Raw genomic sequence first — 17436 nt, 5'->3', positions numbered from 1 at the left:
TTCGTCTGCTGTTACATTCTGAGTTCAAATTCCGCCGAGGTTGACTTTGCCTTTCATCTTTTCGGGGTCGATAAATTAAGTACCAGTTACGTACTGGGGTCGATATAATCGACTTAATCCCTTTGTCTGTCCTTGTTTGTCCCCACTATGTTTAGCCCCTTGTGGTCTATAAAGAAATAAGAAACGTTAGCACACCAGGCGAAACGCTGAGCGGGGTTTCGTCTGCCGTTACGTTCAAGATTTCGTAAAGCAACTGAAAAAGTTCATTGATGTATGCGGGCGGTACTATGTGTATTTGGGTTAACCACGAGTGCAAGTATACATAGACAATAAGAGGAGTGGGCTGGAATTACTATGATAGTACTAACTAGATTGTGTACTTGTTCTCTGTTCATAGGAAAGAGAAAACAGTGTCAGAGAAAAAATACATAATAATAATAGAGGAGAGGGAGGTGTGTGTTATAAGGTTGACTAGTTTCCGTATTTATGGGTGCACATTTTAGCGTGGTGTGCATAGGTGAGGCTTCGACCTTAGGCAAAGCAGGTGTTTCCGTAATGAATTCAAATGTTGCAGGACAAGGAAGCAATGTTCATGGATATAACAAATTGTATTGCAATCATCTCTGGTATGCGAACTATGGTCACAAAAAACCCGTGATTTGTAGTAACGCGATACACAAACATATTTATAGATTCCATACATGGTCTATTCTTATTACGGTTACTATATTTATCCTACGTGATATCGGCACGATTCTATAAAAATGACGTTGCAATTTGGAATCACTAGACCGTAGCCGACATAACATAGGAACTTTTATGCGAGTACTCAAAACCATTTCCCGTTAAGGTTCTTAAAGTATATATATATATATATATATGTGTGTGTGTGTGTGTGTGTGTGTGTGTGTGTGTGTGTGTATGACGAAAAGACGAAAGTACGCTAATTTATTTTATAAGCATGTTTTACTGAATGTTTCTTTGTACTATCTATCTGTCTCGACCTTTCCCTCTTTCTATTGTCATTGAAAAACATAGTTTTCCAAACCAGTTTGGCATTTCAATATATTTGCTATATATGAATATGAAATCCAATCGTGTCTTAGTTGCCAGACGTGGCTGGCAAGTGATGTTACGTGTCTCGTTTCCAGAACTCTGTGGTTAGAGATACGTTGCTTCAAAGAGCTTCCTGAACAACTAATGTATCTTTGTTGGCGTGTGTTGTCGGTGTTGTACCTGCAGGTGCTGCTGCTGCTGCCGCCGGTATTGTTGTTGTTGTTGAACAATTTCAAAAAGTGTCCACGCTAATAAAGCTTTAACCAGAATTCTGACATCCTCCTCCAAACACCATTCATATATCAACTTTAACTTATCCGCAACTGATTCATGGCAGCCGTTAGCGTTCATTGTTTTGTAAAGTATTTCCTATTTCTTAAATAAGCAACTTCTCTTATAAGTCGTGCATGCCAAATCGTAAAATTCCGAAACAATTTTAATTAATTTGACCAAATCTCAGTGTATTCATATTCTAACGTCGACTGTTGTATTACATATTTCCAGAATTTCTTTTCATACAATCAATTATTATTGGAAAATGATTAATACTTATCTTAGAGGAATTACAGCTTATAAATTATAATTAAGATTGATGCAGCGTAATATGACCGAAAGTTTTGCAGAAGTCATTAAAATCAGCAGCAAAATTGTAGATAAATAATAAAGTTATTCTTTAAATAATGACAGAAAAATTAGAAAGATTGGTAGTAATAGTTGCCATGATAAAACCGAAAAAAAAGGGGGTAAGATGTGACCACGAAACATTAATATTAACAAGAGTGACAAACTTATATGATTAATCAATTGTTTGTCTAGTTTCATTCATAAAAAAATTAATTTCTAATACATTTCAGAATTTATCGCTACATTTATTATAGAATCTTCAATCAAATTAGACAGACACAATTTAAAATTAATGATATTTCACTGTAGAGAAGGTGTTATATTATTTATGTTATATGCAACAAAATTAAAATATAATACACATCAAAACTGTTATATGATTTTATTAGCATTGGTATACAGTCGTGAAATTTTAGATATTTCATAGCACCAACTGATATAACGTAAACTTTTGCAACGTTTTATGAATTTGGATATTTTCTGTTTCTTGTTTTCTTGTAGCAGGTGTTACACACGGCATTGCCAGACAACTACGACTTCAAATCTATTTTAATTGATTTCACAAATATAATTTTATTTTCAAATGTCCATTTAGTCGCGTGTTCTGACTGTGTCTTTAGTTTTGTTGCTTGATTATATTTTCAAAATATTTTTAGATAAACACGGTTTTCTATGTTTAAGTTGAAAATTAACGATATTAATTATTATCAGTAGCATCAAATCCACATATGAAACGTACGTACTTTTTTCTAAGTAAAATTGTCAGATAGTTCTACAAAATTTTGAAATATCACGAAGCAAGCCATGATAACAGAGGAATATTTTCCAATTACAGGATATGATCTTTATTTCATTTTTCACCATCCTAGTATATTTACATAGCAGGGGAACAAAAATACAGAAGTGGGATGGTTTAGGGAGAAAGCTCCGAGTTCAGTCCCACTGTATGGCACCTTGGGCAAGTGCCTTCTACTATAGCGTCGGGCCTACCAAACGAAGCCCGTCGTAAATGTATGTACATATATATATATATATGTAGCATACGTGTGTGTGTGTATTTGTGTCTGTGTTTGCCCCCCACCATCGCTTGACAACCGATGTTGGTGTGTTTACGTCCCGGGTAACTTAGTGGCTCGGCAAAAGACACCGATAGAATAAGTACTAGGCTTGCAAAGAATAGGTCCTGTAGTCGATTTGTTCTACTGAATGCGTTGCTCCAGCATGGCCGCAGTCAAATACTGAAACAAATAAAAGAATACATTTTAACTGAAAAATCTTATAAGATTTTCAAGAGCCGTATGGTTTTACTCATCTAAATATTAGAAAACCTTTACTATTTTCACTGGTTTAGCGAGATTTCTTTTTTTATGAAGCGCAATATTTCAATATCGTTGAAGAAATTGTAAGTTACACCGAAAATCAAATGGAGTCTTCTGTATGAATATGTATGTATGTAAATATTTATGCATGGGTGTATGTATGCATGGATGTATGCATGTATACTTGGACGTATTGAATACAATTGTGAAGTTTACGAAATATTCTCGATAAATCAATGATATTATTGACACGTCAAGTTTGATGATCTGAAAACTTCGGTTGCTTATGTATAGATATATGCATGTGGCCAAAACCTGAAGCTATAATACTATAGAAACTCCCCCTACCTATTTATAGATATATGCGTGTACTCAAAGCATGAAGTTAAACACTGTAAAGTTTGAGTCTGTGTACATCTGTTACAAGTATCTTTCAATTATTCACTTTTTGTTTACACAAAATTTCAGTAAACCTGATACGGTTATATTGGGTACAAGTAAAAAAAAAGAATTCTATCGATTGGAAATCGATCAGGTGTATATATATATATATATATAGAGAGAGAGAGAGAGAGGAGGGGAAGATAGATAGATAGACACACACACACATTACTACTGCGCTCCGTCGTTTACGACAACGAGAGTTACAGTTGATTCAGTCAAAGGAACAGTCTGCTCCATGAAATTAACATGCCTCAGTACTCCACAGACGCGTGTTACCTTAATGTAGTTCTCGGGGAGATTCAGCGTCACCCAGAGTGTGACCCGGCTGGTCCATTGAAATACAGGTACAACAGAAACAGGAAGAAAGACTGAGAGAAACTTGTGGTGAAAGAGCATAGCAGGGTTCGCCACCGCCCCTACCTCCTGTCGGAGCCTCGTAGAGCTTTAAGTGTTTCCGCTCAATAAACACTCACAACGCACGGTCTGGGAATCGAAACCGCGATCCTATGACCGCAAGTTCGCTGCCCTAACCACTGGGCCATTGCGCCTCCATTAAACACACACACATATATATATATACAGAGAGAGAGAGAGAGAGATACACGTGTATATGTGTGGGGTAGGGTGGGTTCGAATTGATTTACGTATATGTATACGTATATGTGTACGTGTCTGCAATTCCTGTAAACTTGTTCGAAAGTTTGTAAACATAGATTTCGCTCAGAATATTATACTATAAATATCTTTTATTCAAAGTAACAAAACTATATTTCCACTTCATGCTTACCAAAAAAGCAAATAACACAAAAGAAAGGCAGTGAATCAAAAGTCATTCTGTATTTTATAATATTTACTTGATTAACGAAAAACATATACACGCTCTGAGACTCAAAGACAATAAGACTTATATATATATATATATATATATACACTCTGAAACTGAGTGAAATGAAGAGATATACAGGTCAATTTCCCGTTGATAGAACTAAGCCGGCACACATGACAAAAACAATCTGCATGTATTAAAATGTGTGCCAAATCTTAAACTACTACTACTACTACTACTAGCAATAGTAGTAGTAGTAGTAGTAGTAGTAGTAGTAGACGAGTGGGAAGCTATTGGAAGCGGGTACTGTTGTGGTCCGAAGTATAGTGTTATAAGATGGGATGTTTGGGCAAAGTATTAAGGCAAAATGTCTGAGATACAACAGGCAGTAATGCTCACTGAAAGAGAAATACTAGTATTAATGGCACCCAGGTGGTCAGCGTATGTCTGAAAACAGAATATGTTGCAATAGAGTTCGAGTACAAATCATGAATCAACTTTGGTGGTGTAGATGGGTAGGCTATACACCACCCGAGATATGTGGGTAGTACGTCAGCGTGTCAGACCTTATCCAGTTGTACGAGGATTGCAGTTGATGCGATCCACAGAACAACCACCTCATGAAATTAAAGTAGAAATGGCGAAGCGCTCCACAGACACGCAGAAACTTAACGTTGGTCTCAGGGAATTTCAGTTTGTAAAGTAGTTATGGATAAAAAAAATACATATTCAGAGGCAACTTGCTTTAGATAATATGACATTGCGAAAAAGGTCAAGAAATGACGAACTACGCAATGAGGTTCTCATGACAGAGATGGATATAATTTTTGTTGCTGTTATCAGTATCCGTATTATATTCCCAATGCTATGAAAAGATGGAGAAGATTTTTGGCGATGAAAACGGTGGTCATTTCCCATCAACGCCATCAGCACCCAAACGTCAAATAGGAGTGAGATAGAGTGGAATCGTTACGAACAATATATCTATAGGAATAGTGAGTATTGATTGCTACATTCTATAGATTGTAGCATATGATTAAAGCACCAAAACGTTCATTCGTTTTGCTAGGGTTATATATAGCATTATAAACAATAATTCTGTTGTGAATTCTCTTCGTTTTGTCAACGTGACTGGATCTATCAATAGATTTAAATTTCTTTATTGTATGAAAGTGCTTATTTCTAGGCAGTGATGGGTGCTTATAAATTCATTGCCATTAGTCTGCTCGAGTGTTCCAAGATAACAATGAAGGTTTTGCTTTCAAATCCATGCATGGCTACTGCAAAGTCACATACCTTATTTTTATATAACTCTCCGCATATATGAGTATATGATTTCTGTCTTATGCCGGACTGTATATTATCAGTCGCCACAAATATACTTGATTCGATGTTCTTAGAATTGTTCAAAATTCTAAATATTTAGTGATAATAAATAAATTATCTGTTTCTAAAGATTTTATCTTCCAGTACTACTTTCATAAACCATTTAGCGTAAAATCTATTCGATATAATAAATAAAGAAACAAGTGTATTACCAGAAGTATATATAATAAATATCATGTATTTATAATTATATTGATATATAAATATAGAAAACAAAGACACAAAATATCCACTAAAACGATTACATGATGAGTTTTCCACGCGAGGTTATTAATTTTAAATGTCGAGCGAATAAAAGAAATTCAACAGGAAAACAATTAAAAGCGTGGAACATATACATTTCAAATTATATACTGATGTTTGTTTATATTTAAGTGGTTAATATATTTTAGTTTATTCTTGCATTTTAATTGCCGTTATCTCTTCAATGTGGAATATTGCTACGAGATTCAGAGTATATATTGTTTGCAAACTTTGAAAATGAAAGAACCAATTATATAGAATGGTAAATTACGCATTCAGGTTTATGTCGACATTCTCTTTACAAAATAACACAAAGGGCGACTACATCGAAATTGCTGCAACTGTAAAGAAATTAATAGGATTATTCTATTCATGAAATGTTGGATTGTGTGAATATTCCTAATCTTGCATCCAAATAGGATTTGAAGAAAAATTTCCTATTCAGATAAGCGCAGGTTTTGCTATGTGGTAAGAAGTTTGCTTTTGAACCACCTGGTTGCCGGTTCAGTAAGCTTTAAGCGAGTGTCTTCTACTATAGCGACCAAGGCCGTGAGAATGGATTTGGTAGACGGAAGCATAAATGTGTATGTGTGTGTGCGTGTAAGTGTGCGTGCATGCGCCTGTGTGTGCTTGTAGTTTTCCTCCCCCCACTACTATTTGACATTTTGTGTTAGTGTGTTTCGTCCTCGCAACGGATAGATGAAATACCAGGTTCGACAAAAAGGCGGTGCAACAGCATGACCATAGTCTAATGACATAATCAAATAAGGGATGTGAGATTATATTAGATCCACAAGACCTAATATAATCGAATTTTCAACGAAGCATATATCAAGGTTAGCATATTCAAGTGATCTGCTCCGAAAAAACAACGCTCCAAGCCAATGTCGCTTACTAGTGACTGCAAAGACGTTCGTGAGAGACATTTTCCTTCTGTCTAATAAGAGAGACCTCACATCACATCATTTTGATAGTAATCGACGCATTAAGGAATGAACAAAAGTTTTGTGCAATTGGCAAATTAAACATCGAAGTGTTAGGAAAGTCAGCGTGTTTATGAATTTCACAAAATACTTTATAACTTGTATCGCGTTCAGAGCGAACATTATTTTGAGTCCAAAACAATGACGTGAATATTCAAAACGTTACAAGTTGGTTGCAAATCTGAACGATATTCTAGTATAACGTGCAACGATCACATTATATATATTACTTTATTGTCCACAAGGGGCTAAACACAGAGGGGACAAATAAGGACAGACAAAGGGATTAAGTCAATTACATCGACCCCAGTGCGTAACTGGTACTTAATTTATCAACACCGAAAGGATGAAAGGCAAAGTCGACCTGGGCGGAATTTGAACTCAGGCGAATTACTGCTGAAAATTTCTCCCGGAGCGACTTGACTTGTGAAGTTAGTCGTTTGTCTGCTCTGAAGTTTTCGGATATGTATGATGCAATAAAGTTTTGTGCCGTTCGATTTTAATGGGAACGTTAAAAAGTAATGTCAATAATGCATAGTTTGCGTTGCGAATTGTGCCAAATATAAATCGAGTCATAGTCTTCCTGCAGCTGTTTACCTGTACGAATGCGGATGGGAAATTTTCGAAAGGTATTATAATTATGAAAATGTGGGTGCACGGCTATGTTATTGAAACAAAGAACTGTCGCAGTGATTTGTATTATCGTTGCTAAACGTTCACAAAACAATGATATATCAAACTTATTTAAATCCCAAGGTGATGTAGATCATAATTTCCAATTAAGAACGTCGTCTGTCATGAAATGCTTCACGTGCTCGGATGATCAATGTCTGGCTATTCTTGGCTGGACTCTGGAAGCATTTCAGAGAATTAGTACGAAGGCAAAGTTCTGAGGCATAGGTACAAAAAAGCTGAGCCCTGTAACATGACAGAGAACATTTACTTTTATCAGTAGAAATTGGAGGAAATCACGAAACAACTCTCGATGCTCAATCACCCTACTCTCAGGATTGGTATTTAGAACATTAAATAAGCTACGAATGGTCTCCGATTTCTGATAATAATTTTGGTCAAATATACTTTGCTTCGAGAACAGCAGCGGCGATGCTTTCTAACTTTACACACAAAACTGTCAATTATGACAGAAATCTGATCAGCGTACAAGTACTGTTTGTATGACTACATAATGAATATTGACATAACATTATTAATTTTTTTAAAGTTTAGCCAGTTTTTAGCAGACTTCATCTAATTAAATGAGATCAGAGTAAGATAATCCTAGAAAATAAGAACAGTATTGAGTCTCTACACAATACTGCTGAATAAAATCTTTGAAGTAAATCAATTTCAGAATTCTGTTCAATCAATATAACACAGGGGCATCGGTAATGTGAAAAACTGATTTAGATTTAGGAGACATATTTTTGAAACGACAAATTCTGATGCATTAAACTGCTCTTAGATATACTTTGTTTAGCATTAAATATCATTAGATCAACGTGTGCAATTCAGTTACCCACTGAAGCTGGCCTTTAGCATCATCCGTTTGTAACAGGATAAACGTTGATGAATAATCCGACACCAATGAGTTTGTAGATTCGTAATGAATGTATAAATCCTGTTCAAGCCTAGGATCAACTTAACACTTGAGGAATCTTCGATATGGTTATGCGCGTAGCCATACCCAAACAGCCGCACACGCAAGCACAATACACGTATGCTGAGCAATGGTTCACCTGAATGGTTGTTGTTTTTGTCATTATTCTCATTATTGTTGCTACTGCTGCATATTGACAACCGAATTGTGAAAATTTTTACATATGAGGGGAAATACTGACGTTCCAAAGTCTCTGCATATTTTAGGCATGGCTTATATTGCATGCAACAAAAAAGTTGTTGTTTTTTTAAACGACAGAAGTATTTTGTTAGACAGGAGTTTAACAATTATATTTACCATATTACTTATATTTATAAAGAATAGCTACACGCGTTACTGTTTACTATAGGTTTAACTCTGAGATCTATTTGTGTGTTTGAATGCATTCATACTCTATAACGAGGTAAATAATATTAGAAGGTTTCTTCTCGTTCGTCGTGTGTTGTTTGGCTCTGACATTCTAGCCTTTCACTAACACTCCCTCAATATAACGAAACGTAATATACAATAAAAATATTCCAAATCTCCTATGATAACGGATAAGCTCTTACAAATCTCGACACCAAAGTTTCTGATTATATGCTGGAAAAGTTCCCATGTAAGATGGTAGTTTACCTAGCAGCGACGCTAGGTAAACTACCTGGTCTCTAACCCATGCAGTTATTCTATACGCTTTAATGGAGGATAAGTGATTAACCGGAATCTTATTAATGCGTTGTATTTACCAAATGTAATTAGGGCGAAGATACATGTATTTTTTACGGATGCGTCGAGTGCAAACTAACAAAGGAGCGACTCATTAAATTATTCTTAATAAATGTAAATTTTCTAGTGTGAATCAGTTCAGTTAACTTTCGTCTATTAACAAAGGAGTGTCTTATATAAACGACATTCAACATGTTTAATACATTGCAAAAACACACACACAGATACTTATATATATATATATTTAGTAAGAGTTGCGGACGAATTCTCTGCATATGGAAGGCGTTGAAGGCTTCCACAACGTTAGGTGTACGCGGTAAAGTTTTGAAGACGAATATCTAAGGATATAAAATATTTTGTGCCGACAAACTTTTAATAATGGCAGAATCAATCTGCGATTGCGCCAGTTACAAAGCTAAATAAATGAGCGCTGTTTCCTATCGTTTGTTCAGCTAGTCGTATATACATAAATAAACATTTATAAATATATATTTACGCACACTTCCATCCATCCATCTATATATCTATCTATCTATCTATCTATCTATCTATCTATCTATCTATCTATCTATCTATCTATCTATCTATCTATCTATCTATCTATCTATCTATCTATCTGTCTGTTATTATATTTGTATATATACATGTATATGTACACACACACACACATACCTACGCACACACACGTATATATTTGTGAACTTATATATAGATACATAAATCTTTAAACAACTATGTAGGGGCATATAAGTGTAACTACACAAGTGTAACCACACGCAGCAATGTAAACACGCACGTGCTTTTCTTGGACTTCCCTTTCTCCTCTTCCTGACGAAGAGCCATGTTCGAAATGTTATAATCCTACTGTTTTTCCAACTTTACTGAGCGTCAAGCCACGTTTAGGTCCTTTTGTCTTTTGTTGTTTTATTTGTTGTCTATAATTTTTGATTTGTCTCTCTCTCTTTCTCTCTCTCTCTCTATCTCTCTCTCTCTCTCTCTCTCTATATATATATATATATATATATATACATACAAACTTACACACACACGCACCCGATAACTGAAGAGATGGTGGCGTAGATTTCCACCTCGGCATCCGAAACTCAGAGTTTTATCTTGGCTACCGAATAATTGTCACATATTACATTTACGGATAAATTCCTCTATTTACATAATATCGAGGTATCTTTCTTTCTTTTGTTACCTTACCGTTTTTACCAATTTTTATATATATATGTATATATATATATATATATATGTATATATATATATGTATATATATATATATATATGTATATATGTATGATTTTATATATATATATATATATATATATATATATATATATATATATATATATATATATATGTATGATTTTATATATATATGTACGTATGTATGTGTATATATAAACATTTATTGGTATCTGAAATACTGGTAGTTTGATCATTTAGAATAACAATCACCATGAAAGGCTCTGAATGTATAAATAAACAAATCTCTCTGTGAAAATGAAAGAACGAAACGCGTCAATTGACTGGTGAAATTGTTTCATGTCATTTGTTTATAAACAATTCTCTAGTTTCAAATACGTTACAGTAATCTGTATTTTTAGAAAACGAATATCCTGGGAGAATACAATCGATCTAATAGATACTTAAATTTTGAATTTTCAAACGTATTGCGAACGTAGGCGGTCATGCTGAAATTTGACAAGTAATCAATCTGTATTTGAAAAGAAAGAGGCGACATTATTTCAAATATTGATAATCGATTTTCTATAGATTTTTCCAGAAGGCTACAAAATGGTGTTTTGTAAAGCTATATTGCCAATGTGTTGATAGAAGAGGACACAGGATATTTTATAAAAATCTCATCACTATTTTGACATTAATACCAATTAGCTACTTGAACAAAACTTAAATGGAACAAGAATTTCTAATTTACAGCGAACATTCAAATCAAGAATTGCCTTAAACTAAGGGAAGACGCACCGTAGTTTAGAACGTACGATTATAAATAACATGTAAGTATCTCAATTTACATATGTGATTCAATGCGGCATTGCTTTAGGCTTTGAAATAATATTGCTGTTTATAACGTTTGATTGTAAATAACGTGCAAGCATCTCAATTTACATATGGGAGTCAAAGTTTTATGTTACACAATGAGATATATCTTGGGTTTTACATGTGCTGTGTTAGAATATGTTACATTTCCTTTCACATCAAATGACATTGAAGCTAGTCATAAAATAAATGTGTTAACGGAATTTCTCGACTGTCGTTAGCAATTCACACTCCGAGGAAAGAATTAACATAGAAACTGTCTATCGCCATCAATTAATTGAAGATGCAAAACCGAACAAGTAACCTCAGACGACTATCATTTATAATATTATGAGAAAAATATTCAGATCAAATATTAATGTAATATCAGGGACTTAGAGAACATATAAATAGACTGAAATTTGAATTGCAACGAAGATATACAAATATAAATTCTGAATAAGATAAAATTCCTTCCACAAAGTTAACTAACTTTTATAGTTCACGGGTGAGAAGTAATCTATCTATAATCTTGAGAATCTAATGAAAGAAACTTGAAAATTATGTATACATACGAGCGTTAGGTGATCCATATCTGGAGAGGGTATCGATTGATTGGCGATTATGCAATACTTACATTGAGATAAATTATACTAACTTTATATAGATGTTGCTTTCGCCTTTACGCATCAGTGAATGCAAAAAATAACGGAGGAAAACATTAAAATATTCAAGCAAAGGTACCTGTCTGTTTCTATTTCATTCATCATGTAGATTTTCGTCAGACATAATTCTAAAGAGAAACATAAGGTTGTGCTAATTCACACACCTGTTCACACACACACGCACACACTTATGCGTACGTATAATTAATGTATATAAATATATATGTATGCATGTGTGATGCATGTATGTGTGTATGTATATGTGTGTGTGTCAAAATATGTATGCATGTATGTAAGTCCGTATGTAGGTAGGTAGGAGTGTATATTTATCCATGCGTATATGTAAGTATGTAGGTACGTATGTATGTATGTGTCTGTCTGTTTACATGTCTTTCTGTCTGTCTATATCTATCTTTATTATATATTTTCATTAAAAAAATTTCTCAATATAGAATTTCCGCACTTTTTCCTTCTTTCTATATTTTCCCACACAATTCATGACGTGGAATTGTTTCCCGAAATTTTTTACATTATATATATATATATATAATATATATATATATATACACACATAAACATATATATATACACATATATTCCTTTATTGTTTTACTTGTTTTAGTCATTTGACTGCAGCCATGCTGGGGTACTGCCTTCAAAGATTTTAGTTGAAAAAATCGACTCCAGGACTAGTTGCTTTAAAAGCATACTACTTATTCTATCGGATTCTCTTGCTGAACTGCTAAATAACGGGAAGGTAAACACACCAACACCGGCTGCCAAACGGTCATTGCGGGACAATCACAGACACAAAGACACACATATATATACATATTTATATATATGCATACATACGACGGACTTCTTTCAGTTTCCGTCTCACGAATCCATTCGCAAAGCTCTGGTCAGCCAGAAGAGTCTTCGCCAAGGTGTCACGCAGTTGAACTGAATCTAGAACCAAGCTTCTTACCGCACGCCCACCACTCCACCTTATAGATAAATGCACACACACTTACACACACACACACACACACACACACACACACACATATATATATATATATACATACATGCATATATATATATATACATACATGCATATATATATATACATATATATATATATACATACATATTTATACATACACACACACACACACACACACACATATATATATATGCGTGTGTATGTGTGCGTGTGTTTCATATATGGTACATGACGTATGTACATAGAAACACTCACACATAAAGCATCTTAATCGTAATGCGTAACAAAACACAGCAGCACACACATTCAGACGCCCGATGTACAGTTATATTTCAATTCGCGTAGTCTATCAGACAATACAAATTGACATTTATAGTAATTAAGCAACCAGAAATGTCTTCAGATATTTTATGACTTACATTACGTGAAAACATAGATTCAAGTGCACCACGGTCCTGACCGATTTATATTACCAGTTATTTATCCCTTTTTATTAAGCTCCCCCGTTCTGACACTACGGTAAGTAACAGCGTTTTCAACTCTTTATTATCCAAGACAAGTTTCCCATTTATCTCTGCTGCTATTAATTCGTTTTGTATCTTTTAATAGAGAACAAAGATGTTATTTCCATTGATTCGTCTTTGGCATTATTTTCGTGATTTGGAAAAGAATATCATCGACTCATATTCGATACAATATATAAGTTAATAAATTATGGGCAGAAAATACAACGTGTGTAGTATTACTATGAATAAAATATTGTTCTTAAATCCAAATACAAATTAAGAGTATGTATACACATATCAGAATCATGGTGATTTCAGTTCTTTCCGCATATCTCAATAATTTTGGTGTGAATGGCGTAAATATTGATACATGATAGGAAGAGTGAGAGAGAGGCGGGGTGTTTAGACAAAGTCGTAGGAAAAACCGAAAGCATCGGAGTATTCAAAGGAAAAACAAGGGGACGTATATGATTGAACAAGAAAACAAAGATATCGAATTATATAAGAATTAAGTCATCTACACAATATATCATGCACAACAATCGTATCTTTAAAGAGATTGTATTCTATTCTCTGCTTTACAAAGGGCATCTACGTATATGAATGGGAAAATAGATGGGTATTTAAATAATAACCTAGGTTTCAATGTATGTAGTTAGATGCATAGTTAGAAGGTTAGACAGAAAAATGAATTGAGAACCGAAAGTGAAGTAAAGAAATAATTAAGCTAAACACGCTGATAATACTGAATTTATAAAAAAAATCGCAAGACCAGACAAGTAACAGACTAATCTCTCCATTATTCTTATATATTGTTATACGTCTTTTGTTATTTATTTCATGATTTATTTCAAACTCAATGTAAAAGAATAGAAAATAACTTGTACAAGTTTTCTTTTCAAGGCATAATATTCTTTGTCACGGTAAGAGTATTTTAAATTAATTTCCAATGAAAAGACAACAATGTAAATGAACGGAAGTAATAATGTAAAGTTGCGTGACCCGAATATACATACATACATGCATATATATATATATATATATATATATATATATATATATATATATATATGCATATATGTACACACACAGAGATATATGTATGCATGTATATATATATATATATATATATATATATATATATATTATATATATATATATAATATATATATATATATATATATATATATATATATGTGTATATATATATATATATATATATATATATATTATATATATATATATATATTTACGTATCTATAAATGAATGAACTCAATGTACGACATGAATGCAAAAGAAGTAAATTATAAGAAAAAGGAAAATATATTTTATAAATTGAATAATATAATGTAAAGAATTAAGATTATGAATCAGAAATTGGTGATGCAAAAGAATGCATATAAATATATATAAAGTAAATTATAGAATAAAAAAATGGAAAAAATGAAAGGAAGAAACGAAACAGATATAAAAAGTACTTTTTACCTAAATATATTTTCCTGTATTTATTGTAAATTTATTTAATATTAATATAAAATTATTCAATATTATCTTATTCTAAAAAAGAATGTAGGAAACACTATTGTATACTCTTTGCAGCTTCAGTTTACACGAAATCAGGAAACGATTCTTAAGATAATTTTAATGAATATTTTCCGATGTAGGACTATTGATTTCTCTTCATGGCACAGTTTCTACAAAGATATCCCACCGGGGAATTCAATAGAATACACCATAGTTGCTGATATAGACTGCCCTACATTGCCACTTCCGCTATATCACTGTTTGCTTTGGCGCTATACGCATGCATTTCGATTGGGGACATCACTTTATATTTATTTCTTAACACGTAGGCGCAGGTGTGCTGTATGGCAAGAGGTTTGCTTCCCAACCACAGGGTTCCGGGTTCAGTCCCACAGCGTGGAAACTTGGGCAAGTGTCTTCTGGTATATCCTAGGGCTGATTGAAACCTTGTGAGTGGATTTGGTAGACGTAAACTGAAAGAAGCCCGTCGTATATATGTATATATATATATATGTGTGTGTGTGTGTGTGTGTGTGTGTGTGTGTTTATATGTCTGTATATGTTTGTGTGTCTGTGTTTGTCCCCCCAACATCGCTTGACAACCGATGCTCGTGTGTTTATTTCCCCGTAGCTTAGTGGTTCGGCAAAAGAGACCGATATAATAAGTACTAGGTTTACAACGAATAAGTCCTGGAGTCGATTTGCTCGACTAAAGGCGGTGCTCCAGCATGGCCACATTTAAATGACTGAAACAAGTAAAATAGTAAAGAGTAAACATTTTCAGGCGTGGTTTGTTTTGCTTATCGCCATCCAAGAGATCGGACAGTTTGGTTGTTCTTATTTAGTTATTCATTCTTACTTAGTTCTTACTTAGCTATTCATTTTTCTATGCGAATTTCCACTTTTTGGTTGGGAGAAAGGTTCGCAATTTTGATGCTTGCCCTGAACGCCAGTTACCCTAGATAGGCCCCTGTATATAAGAGAACGGTGCCACCACTGAGTCGGTATCGATGAAAATGTAAATCGACTTTTTGTAATATAGTAAGATACAAGATTGAAAGAGACACCACGTAAGCATTTTTTCTCCATTTTCATCGTTACATTTATATCGAAGTATTAAATCGCCATAATCGTCATGCTCATTATGTTGTTGTTGTCATCAGAATCATTATGAATATGATTCTATTGGATTGTAATTTTCAAGAGCAGCGCTATCTCTTTATAAAATATCAGTATAAACGCTGAGATTTTCGTGGAATTACAGAATCTATGAAATACCAAGCCGCATGAATTTGTGAATATGAATTAGAATTCTATTTACCATTATTCGATATACAAGAGGCCTTCAGCTGAATAATTGTACGATAGACTGTCGTTAAAATTTAGTAGATTATTTATAAATTCCAATTATTATCATATATTTATTCTTAATCTTCGACTTACATTGTTGTATGACGTACGTAGTCTGTTCTGTTGAGTAAAATTTCCTTAGTAGTGAAGCTCCGCGAAAGAATTCGTTATTAAGTGAAATCATTTGATGAAACGAAAAAGAATGCGAATCAACAAGGTAGCTTTGATTTGATTGCAAGACTTGTTAGAAATAACAGTCACATTTACCTCATGTCGAAAAAAAAACATTACAAAAATGACGATATCATTAAATAATGAATAGTTTTAGGTATATTAAAAAAAATTGGATCATTAGAACATTCCGTCGGTTACTACAGAAGCCTCCTCGTGAAAATATTCTGCAAGGGTACCCTTAATGTAGTTCTCAGAGATATTCAGTGTGACAAACAACGTGACAGGGCTTGCCCTTTGAAATACAGGTGCAACTAACTTTTTACCAGTTGAATGGATTGGGGACACACAAACACACACATACACACACACACACACACACACACACACACACACACACACACAACACACACACACACACAAACACATGCATTAGTTACAAGGCTATATTTTATTCATGTCTCTATCAATATATTTGTATGAATTTATATATATATATATATATATATATTATATATATATATAATATATATATATATATATATATATATATTTATATACCTACCGAGCTAGCTAGACACTAATAAGCAACGCAAACACACGCACATACGCAAGGACTGCACGTATAACTCGAGCAGAATGTAGACACGAATATGCAGTTGACAGATTTGAATATCTACGCAAATTATATTTAATAATATGAACGCAGAAATATATTAATACAGTGAAATGTTGAGCAACCTTTTCTATTCTACTATGCTTCAGTTTCTTATGCAACTTTCCCAATGCATCAAAGTGTAAAAGTATAGCTTGGAATAGCTTCCAGGCATTTACTTTAACTAGATATGTAAGCAGAAATATCTCCAGTGCATTTCTAAGTTTACATTTTTTTACCACATGCTGATCAACCGTAATTTACGTACGATTATATGCACGAGCAAA

This window comes from Octopus sinensis, linkage group LG5 (assembly GCF_006345805.1).
Source record: "Octopus sinensis linkage group LG5, ASM634580v1, whole genome shotgun sequence".
Taxonomy (NCBI): domain Eukaryota; kingdom Metazoa; phylum Mollusca; class Cephalopoda; order Octopoda; family Octopodidae; genus Octopus; species Octopus sinensis.
This window is presented reverse-complemented; position numbering follows the sequence as displayed.